Genomic DNA, 10,101 nt, shown 5'->3' with positions numbered 1-10,101 from the left:
GAGAGTTCATATACTGACTAAGTTTATTAACGCAGAAGGACAGATCAGTCCTTGTGATGCATAGGTATTGAAGCATACCAATAGTGCTACGGTAAAGCTGACCATCAACAGGCTGTTGATCATCGGACGTGGCAGCAAGTTTTGGAAAACTCACCATAGGTGTTGGAGTGGTAGCTGCACCTGTCATACCACTTTTCGACAAAATCTCTTGAATTTACTTCTTCTGACTAATAAATAGCCCACGATTAGTGTACTGTACATCAATGCCAAGGAAAAAATTAAGACAGCCCAAGTCTTTGAGTGCAAATTGACTGTGGAGTTGACTTATTACACTGTCAATAGCAGTACTTGAATTGCCTGTGAGGACGATATCATCAACATAACCATGAGGAAAAGTTGGTTATTTTCATTGACTTGAATGAACAATGATGGATCGGCTTTGGATGCACGGAAACCCAACTTACTGATCAAAAATTGTCTGAGAGTATGAAACCATGCCCTTGGAGCCTGTCCCAGCCCATATAAAGCTTTATTTAATTTGCATACCAACCGCTGGTCGTTAGGTCCTGACACTTCAAAACCAGGTGGCTGGTCCATGAAAATGTCTTCAGACAATTCCCCATTCAAGAAGGCGTTGTTTACGTCTACTTGTCGAAGAGTCCATCCCTTCATCATGGCAACAGCGAGAACCGTCCGAATGGTCACTGCTCAAACTACTGGGCTAAAAGTGTCCCGAAAGTCCGTCCCTGCATGCTGAGAGTACCCCTTGGCTACCAACCGAGCTTTGTATCGATCAACAGTGCCATCAACCTTCTTTTTAATTTTAAATAACCACTTACACCCAACTGTACGACGATGTAAGGGTAATAGACAGAGACTCCAGGTGTTGTTGCGAGCAAGAGCCTCTAGTTCAACATGAACCGCATCCTGCCAACAAGAGTGTGTCATAGCTGCATGAATACTGGTGGGAATATCAATATCGTCACTCGCATTACTGAGATAAGCTTTGGGCTTGAACATGCCAGCTTTGTTCCGGGTAACCATTGGGTGAGAGTTTCGCGGGATTGGACATAAAGGTGGGAAACTTGGTATGACATTTGGTGAAGGTATCAATTGATTGGAGGTAGGAGAAGGGAACTGTGTGCTGGACTGAACAGGTGAAGTATTAGTGGATATAGACGAAGGTGCTGCTGTTGGTAACACTGGCCTAGGCGGTGATGGAGCAGAATATGGGGAACATGAATGACACGGGTTTGACTTTAGAACAAGTAATTTAGAGCTGGTGGACATATGACTGTTGGTTGAGGTAGGATGTGTGGCAATAGTTTTGAAGGGAAAGCTGTTTTCATGAAAGGTGATATTGCGGGTGACATATATACGACCAGTGCTATCTTGACACCGATATCCTTTGTGGGTGAAGGAGTAACCAATGAAGGTACAGGGAGTGGAGCGAAATTGGAGTTTGTGAGCATTATAGGGTCTTAGGTTAGGGAAACACAAACACCCAAAAGTCTTGAGAAAAGTGTAATCGGGTTTGGTGTAATCCTGTGGAGAGGAGACAGTAGGCGAGGTGGAATCACATGTTGTGTGGAATGAGTCATGTAGGGATTAGTCCAGGCAGTCGAAGGTTGGACTGGATGAGGCCAGCTGGGAGGAGATTGAGCTGCTGGTGACACAGAGGACAGTGTCCATGGAGAAACACCAGGTGCAAGCATGCAGACATTTGCTTGCGGAGGTGGCCTGTAGTTGGTGCTTTTGTAGGTTGCATGAAACCGATGATAGCGTCGATCAACTAAATGGACAGATTTTCCACACAACTGACATTGAATACGAGTTCCAGATCATTTTCCACGCCTACGACTCCTGGTGTTGGACTCACGATATGTTGGCACAGAAGTATCAGTGCTAGACTGTACAGGTTGTTGAGTTACCAAATTAGCAGAACTTGGAGTTTCGGTCAACATAGCCTGTTGCCTTGCTTCTGCATCCAGGAGTATTGTCATAACATTTTGGATTGTGTAAGCATGGTGACCAGCAAGAATGATGGAAACAGTAGGTTCATACTCGAACGACAGGCCATTGAGAATAGCCGTGATATGCTCATGAGTACTAATAACCTCTCCATAGCTAGCAAGATTGTCACAATATGACTTTATTTTTAGTAGAAATTCTTTCATAGACAGATCACCTTTTCGTTGAGAGTGGAGTGCACGACGATAAAACATCAGTCGAGAGGTAGTTTTGCTACCATATAGATTGACAATAGCATTCCAAATCTGAGAACTGGTATCAAGTCCAATGAGATGAGGAAGAACGTCAGGACTTACCGAAAACAAAAGCCATGAAGCAAGAGCACTATCTTGCTGCTCAGACTTCACAAATTCAGGGTTTTCTTGCAGCACCCGTTCACCATTGGTGACCATCGAAGGAGGTGGTGTGACAGTGACATCAAGAAACTGCTGCAGTTTATGAGCCTTGTCTGCTAACAAAACCTGTTGCCTCCATAAGAGATAGTTGGAGTCATCAAGAAGAATACTTATCTTCTTGATAGAAAAGAACTTGCTATCAAGAACACTATTGGCAAGAGTGGACGCCATTGTTGGAGCAGCTGAGTGAGCAGCGGAAGGACTCAACGACGGCTCCATGCAATACGTACAATTGAAAGAACAAAACTTAACTAATGAAAAGAGAAACCTCTGATACCATGTTAAAGTATACACAGTGCATGCTGAATACTATGCATGTATCATTTTTTATATCCTGAATATAGAAAGGGTTTAATACAGTATTTATAGCAAAGATGAGATAGACGTGAAACTGTTAGCTTTCTTTAACAGAATAACTACTAACCGCCTGACTGCTAACTAACTAACACCTGACTATCTTTCATATATTCTATCAAAGATATTGATAATTTATCAAATGATATTCAAAAAGTCATAAAATAAAGCTTATTTTATAAAAAATAAATCTAATTTTTTTAAAAATATATAAAAAACTGAAAATTAAATTAAATTATAATAAATGATTTTAAAATAGTAAAAAAGTGAATTGAATCGATATCGCAATTAAACAAGATAACGAGTTGCCTCATTTTGGGGCAATATTAGACTATTGTCCTGGAATTATCCCAAGCTATTTCAAGTAAAAAAAGAACCTTGGCTTTTCCTAGCATTCATGAATAAACAATATCAAGTCCTGGAATCTGATTTTTGTGGAAAAAGTCATGGATATAATACAACATAGCACATGGTTGGGATCAAAAATCGAGAATGTAATTTGCTTATGGGTGCTCCTTAAGTAATTATTGGAATAGTAGGGTGGCTACATGTTAGGGTTAGGAAATTAGGTTAGATATTATTCACACACACAAAAAAATATTCATTTATGTCTCTTTATTCAATTTGAATTTATTTTGTCATTTGGCATCGGCTTTTTTTCCTCAAAATTCAAACCCATCCCACTATAAAGATCTACAAAGCACAACATTAAGAGGCACAAACAAACCAAGTATAATAGTTCAATTTCATTTCTATCTTGGACTTCTCAGTTCTTTTGAAGAGTTAAAAAGATGGTTAAGTTTTCATTTGTTTATTAAGTTCTTTGTGGCTAATGCTCAAACCAGTGGATTTACCGCAGTTTTTTTATCATAATCAAATTTTGAGCTACAAAAACCTTACGATAAATCTCCACATGAATGATATAGTTTCAACAATGGCATCCACCCATTTTGGGTGTTTGCTAATGACGAACCTCATACCATAACTAGCGATACTAAACCACGCTCTGAAATTCGAATCCGAGTAAGTTACAAAATTAAAGTGTTTACATATATATTTTTTAAATCATATTTTAAATTTTAAATTCTTCACTAAAAGATAATTTAGAATTTCAAGAACCATTTATTTTTATTATACTAATTTTAAAACACTTTTAAATTTAAATATAAAGTTATTCTTTAATACTTTTAATTATTTTATTTTGTATTGTATTATATTCTTATCAGCCATCAAAATCTATATTATATTGTCATAGTACCACCATTGAATTGGGAAAAACCAAAATTGAAATATTCAAACAAATTAAATTAAATATTTTTATCAATTTTTAAAAAATAATATCTAAATAATTTTTTCTTTTTAGATATTTTAATAAAAAACCTTGAACAATAAGATAATAATACACTCAAAATGGTTGGTAAAAACTATTTGAGAAAAAAAACTGTTTAATAATAAAATGTCATTAATGAGCAAATTATAATATAATAATATTTCTTAGAAAAATACATAAATATTTTTGAACATTATAATTATAATAGCAAAATATTTTATGAAAATTCAGTTATGGGTAACTCCAAGGGAGTAAGGTGGATCCAATTGCATTTTGGTTTGAAAAATTAATAATTCAGTTTATGTTTTTCTTAACAAAATTGTCTTTAATTTTGAAATTTTATATAGTTTAGCTCATCTTTCTAGGGCTATGATTATTCATCTGGAGTATGGCAATTTGAGGGAGAGGCATATATCCCGAGCGGAACAGATGCAACATCGGTGATGCAAGTATTTTGTGCAACTACCATCATGCTCCGAGTTTACTCCGCCAAACTCACGGTTTACAGGTCTCCGACGGTGCTTGAAAACGTATATAATAGATGGTTCAAGGTCAACGTAATCCATGACGTGGGAGCTTCCAATGTCAAGGTTTACATTGATGGCGTTCAAAGATACGAAGGATCTGGTGCTGGAGGAAACAATCATTACTTCAAATTTGGAGTCTATGCGGAAGATGGCGCCTCCCACCGTGTGGAGTCTCGTTGGCGACAAATTCGAGTTCTTAGGAAGAACTAATAATTACCAAGTTCGATATAATAGGATAAATAAGAATGGCGAAAAAAGCAGATCCTCGATGCTAATATTGTGGTAATTTATACAATGTGAGAGTGATGAGATATCTTTGAAACTTCTATTGCGCAACTCAAATTCCAGAGGCCGCCTTTCTTATACTCCCAACAAATTATAAAGTCGTCATGCAATAAAGAATTTTCTTTTATCCAAATTTATTAAATAATGTTTCAACTCTTCTTTTCATATTATAATTACTTTTAATATCATCTACGTTTCACCTGATTTTATATGTTTATTTTTAATCATTAAATAATTAAAAATATATTTACTAATTAAAGTAAAGTTAGTCTAATTCATAATAAAATTTTATTAATTTTAAAAAAATTGAGATAATAAAACAATATTTTAACAGTAATTATTATATTAAATAATTAGATAAAATAATTTGTCATTAAAATTTATTAAAATCAAATAAAAATAACTAAACTTTTCAAATAATAATCAAAATCATATCTTTTTGGTGATCGAAATAAAACCCAAAAATATAATTTTTTCCAGTAATTATTTAGATGTTATTTAAATAAAATGTCTTGTTAATGCATATATTTATAGTACTTAGTTTTAATTGTTACATAATTGTAACACTAATTAAATGATAATTAATCTAAAATAAGAAGTTGAATTTAATATGGATTCAAAATATAATTAAGTGATAAAAACTATTACACTGAAAATGAAAACATTATTAATAAAATAATTATAATCATTAATAATTTGTTATGAATGTAAAACTTATCTATTACTTTTATATTCAAGATTTAATATAAACATTATCAATAAAATAATTATTATCACATTAAAATAAAATTATACTTATAGATTTTATTTTATTAATTATAAAAATAATTTTAACTTTATAATTATTACCGTATTTAAAATAAATCATATTTACATATAAAATATATATTTATTTAATTAAAACTTGTAACTAAAAACTTGGGGCTTTATTATTTTTAATTTATCTAAATATATTCAATGATTTTATAGAATTGCAATTTTATTAATTAATAATATATAATATTATTTTTTATGCAAAACTTTTAAAAGATATGTCCAAATTAATTAATTTCACATTAATATACTATTATATTAATTAATATTACTTTTGTTATTATCAAGTAATACTAATAAATTATTTTAATATCAATAAACTCCTACTTTATATATATTATAGATTATAAATAAAGTATTAATGTAAGTGATGAACTTAAATAACAATATGTAATTTTGTTGAGATTATAACAAGAATTATATTTACAAGAATTATAAATAAAATGTCTTTGATCCCCCAAATAAAATGTCAAATTCCCAACTGATTTTACTAGTATTTCAATAATATAAAACTAAGACATGCTAATATAAAATAGATGTATTAATATTTAAAACCTTTGGTAGTTTCATTCAAAGTTATTAACGATAAAAAAAATCCGATTGAATCTTAATTCGACTGGCATGAATATTGTTGTCAATATAGAATGATGTAAGTTTGAGTGTGCTGAAGCGTATTATCCTTCTATTTATGGGTTGGGGAGAGGCTATGGGTAGTTCTAGGTATCGTGTAAAAAAATAGATATGATGATAACCTATAATAAGATTGTTTAAAACAAATAATCACAAGAAAAAAAAAATTCAATTTTTATTGTTAAAACATATTTTAATTTCTGTTTTAATTATGATTCAAAATTTTTTATTATTGTAACATTTTAATGATAAAAATAATTAATATATTTTAATTATGTTAAATAATTTAAATATTAATAAAATATATTATTTAATAAATTAAACAAATAAATGCTTAAAATTAACAAACACAAATAGAATAAAAGGTAAACTATACAATTGGTCACCCAACTTTCATAAGTTTTATTTTGGTAAAAAAATAAAAAAAGTTTGTAATTTAGATATCATCGTTACATATTTTTATCATTTAGATATCATCGTTACATATTTTTATCATTTTAGCCACTATCGCTATACACTTTTATCATTTTAGTCACCGTCATTAATATGCTATTACAATACTCATTTTAGCCACCCAACTCTAATAACTTTTCTTTTTGGTCACTATTTTCCTTTTTAGTATTAATTTTATTATTTTTCAAAAAAACCTCTAAATGTTTATAGGAATTAAGTTATTCAACTGTTGAGATGAAATTCATGTTTTTTACCTGTAACTCATTTCTATGTAAAAATTCAAGTTTTTCTTTATTAACCTAGGTAATTCCTTGTAAAACCTTAGATTTTTCCCTTTTACTAAAAAAAACTAAAATTAATTCTAAAAAGAAAAGACAAAAGAAAGTAAAAAGATAAAATGGTTTTTCCTAAACTTTTTCATGTGTCGAGCCCCTCGACCTGAAGGTTTGCCCGAAAAGTGGGAAGGTTTGGGAAAAAATATAGGCCCAAAAAATGGGCTTGGGCAAATAAGTAAGGCCTATTCAGAAAACGGGCAAGGCCTCGAGTAAGGTTTTTTTGCCCGGTCTGGCCCAAATTTGCAAAAAAAAACTGTTATTTTGCTATTGTTTTCCCACTATTTTGTTGCTACTATTTTGTTGTTATTATTTGGATATTGTTAATTTTGCTACTATTTTAGAGGCATTTGCTTGTTAAGTTGCACCTATCTTAGTATTATTTACGGCAAATTACCAATAAAAGTCCTTTTATTTTCAAAATTACCGAAATGGGCCAGGTCCTAAATTAATTACCGAAATGGGCCAATTTCCCCCACAACGCGTCCACGTTAGCGCATTGTCAGGGGATAAAGTAGGAAAACGCTTCCTCAAGGAAGTGCTTTGTCCACATGGACAGAAAACGCGTCCTTGAGGGCGCACTTGGTGTCCACGTGGACAAAGCGCTTCCTTGAGGAAGCGTTTTCCCTATTTTTTAGGGTTAGGGTTTTCTATAATTAGGGTTAAGGTTTTAGGGTTTTTAGGGTTTTAGATTTTAGGGTTTTAAGGAAAAATAAATAAATAAGGGTTTAGAGTTTAGGGTTTCTTAATTAAATTATTTATAAATTTTAAAAATTAGATTAGGGTTTAGTGTTTATGGTTTTAAGGAAAAAATTAAATAAATTAGGGTTTAGGGTTACTTGAGTAAATTAATTATAAATTTTAAAAAATTAGATTAGGGTTTACTGTTTAGGGTTTTTAAGAAAAAATCAAATAAATTAGGGTTTAAGGTTACTTGAGTAAATTAATTATAAATTTTAAAAAATTAGATTAGGGTTTAGTGTTTAGGGTTTTAAGAAAAAAATTAAATAAATTAGGGTTTGGGGTTACTTGAGTAAATTAATTATAATTTTTAAAAAAAAATTAGATTAGAGTTTAGGGTTTAGGGTTTTAAGGAAAAATTAAATAAATTAGGGTTTGAGGTTTTGGGTTACTTAATTAAATTATTTGTTAATTTAAAAAAGCTCCTACGTGGGCGCTCTTTTGCTACAGTAGTTCCTGAAAAAATAATTTTAAGAAGACGTTTCTGAGCAAATAGTGTAAAAAACGCTTTAAGCAAATAGTGTCTAAAAGGAACGCGTCATTTATCGATAACATCGGTTGTGCGAGAGACATATTTTCATTTAGCGGTGCTATTTCAAAAGCGAGTAGCGAGTTATGCAGGCCAAATGCAGGGAGGCCATGTATGGTGCAGGAAGGTATTGCAAGAAATTAACAAGGCAAAGGCGCGAACGAACACCATACACATAGTGTGTCACGATCGAGACAACTTATGGTTTCGTGTGACGGAGTTTGACAGACCGCACCAAGGTATTACTGGCAGGCAATATCGTGTACACTTGAGAAATAGGACTTGCGACTGTGGGATGTCCGACGCACTTCGTTATCCATGCGCTTATGTAATTGCAGCTTGTCAGAATCTTCGACTGGATCTCATGAGCTATGTCGACTAAGTGTACAAATTAGAATATATGTACAACGTCTGGAGACACGTATTCCCACCGGTCCTAGATGAACGTAAGTGGCCATCTGTATCGCTTGCTCCCTTTAAGCTGTTACCAGATAGAGAATTGCATCACAAACCAAAGGGTCGACCTTACTTGACTAGAATACGTAACAATATGGATAACCGAGAAATAGCCAATCAACAAAAGTTGTGCGGATGGTGTAGGAACCCAGGCCATACAAGTAGATCATGTCCAAATCGCAATAGTTGATAGTTGTTGTAAAAAACTATGTTGTATTATTTATATTTTATTAAATGAAATAATATAAAAATATTCAAAATATTGCCTTATTTAAAAGAATTTCTATTTTATTAAAAATATAAAAGTAAATTATAATTACTTTATTCAAAACAACCTTTTATTTTATTACATGAAATAATATAAAAATATTTAAAATGTTTGTACAAATATATTAAAATAAAAATTAATGTCCGTGCCCACCGGATTCAGTGCCACATGGAGGTCATCGACGGTTACGCACTGGATTCCTCCTTTGTCCAGCTTCCGGCGGGGATTCTGGTTCCTCCGGTAGGAGATCTGGTTGTCGGTGTTGGGAGGATGACCCACCTTGATAGAATACTGATTGCAGAGGTGTTTGCATCACCAATGGCGAAGGTGTTTGAAACCCATAAGGTGATGGAGATTGGTAAAAAGAAGAGCTCCTCGAGGACCCCTCATTCGATCCCTCATGCGACAGCGACCTATAGATCGGCGGCCCACTCGGAGTAATCGAAAATAGAGATGAGCCAGGCCATGCATTCCAACTTGCCTTAGGACTAGGAAAAGGAAACATATAAAGGTTAAGATACATAAAAGGGCTAGGATAAGCACCTGACATCATTTGAAAAGGCCGTGCTGTGGGTGTCGTCGGTTGAAGTGTTGGGCCCGGTGACTGTGTGGGTGTTGTTGCTGGCCCTGGTGATTGTATGGGCGCTGTTGATGGGCCTGCATCGTCGTCCCTTCTTCTTGGATTTAAAGGGCCACGTCGTTCCCTTTAGACACGCAATTGTCGCTACCTCTCCTCTTCCGACAGTAAATATGGCTTACCATGGATCCTAAACTATGGCATGTATTCCGGCACGCACGCTAACTCTGGAACGATGATCGATTCCTGAGTAGGTATATAATCATACCGATTTTCCTACATTTGGATATAGTGTGACTAGAATCTCGGCCAATCCGTATGCAATTGCCGTAAGTTGATTATGTGATTATCATCCAACACCTTAGGTGCCACAAAAATCG

At 33.3% G+C, this 10,101-nt stretch overlaps 1 pseudogene; it reads left to right on the top strand.

Annotated features, from left to right (window-relative positions):
* The first annotated feature begins 3,226 nt into the window (after nt 1-3,226).
* LOC105789496 (citrate-binding protein-like) lies at nt 3,227-4,961 on the top strand (annotated as a pseudogene).
* The last annotated feature ends 5,140 nt before the right edge of the window (nt 4,962-10,101 follow it).

Source organism: Gossypium raimondii, chromosome 2 (genome assembly GCF_025698545.1).
Source record: "Gossypium raimondii isolate GPD5lz chromosome 2, ASM2569854v1, whole genome shotgun sequence".
NCBI classification, from domain to species: Eukaryota; Viridiplantae; Streptophyta; class Magnoliopsida; order Malvales; family Malvaceae; genus Gossypium; species Gossypium raimondii.
Note: the sequence above shows the minus strand (reverse complement) of the source record. Positions and strands in the feature narration are given on the sequence as shown.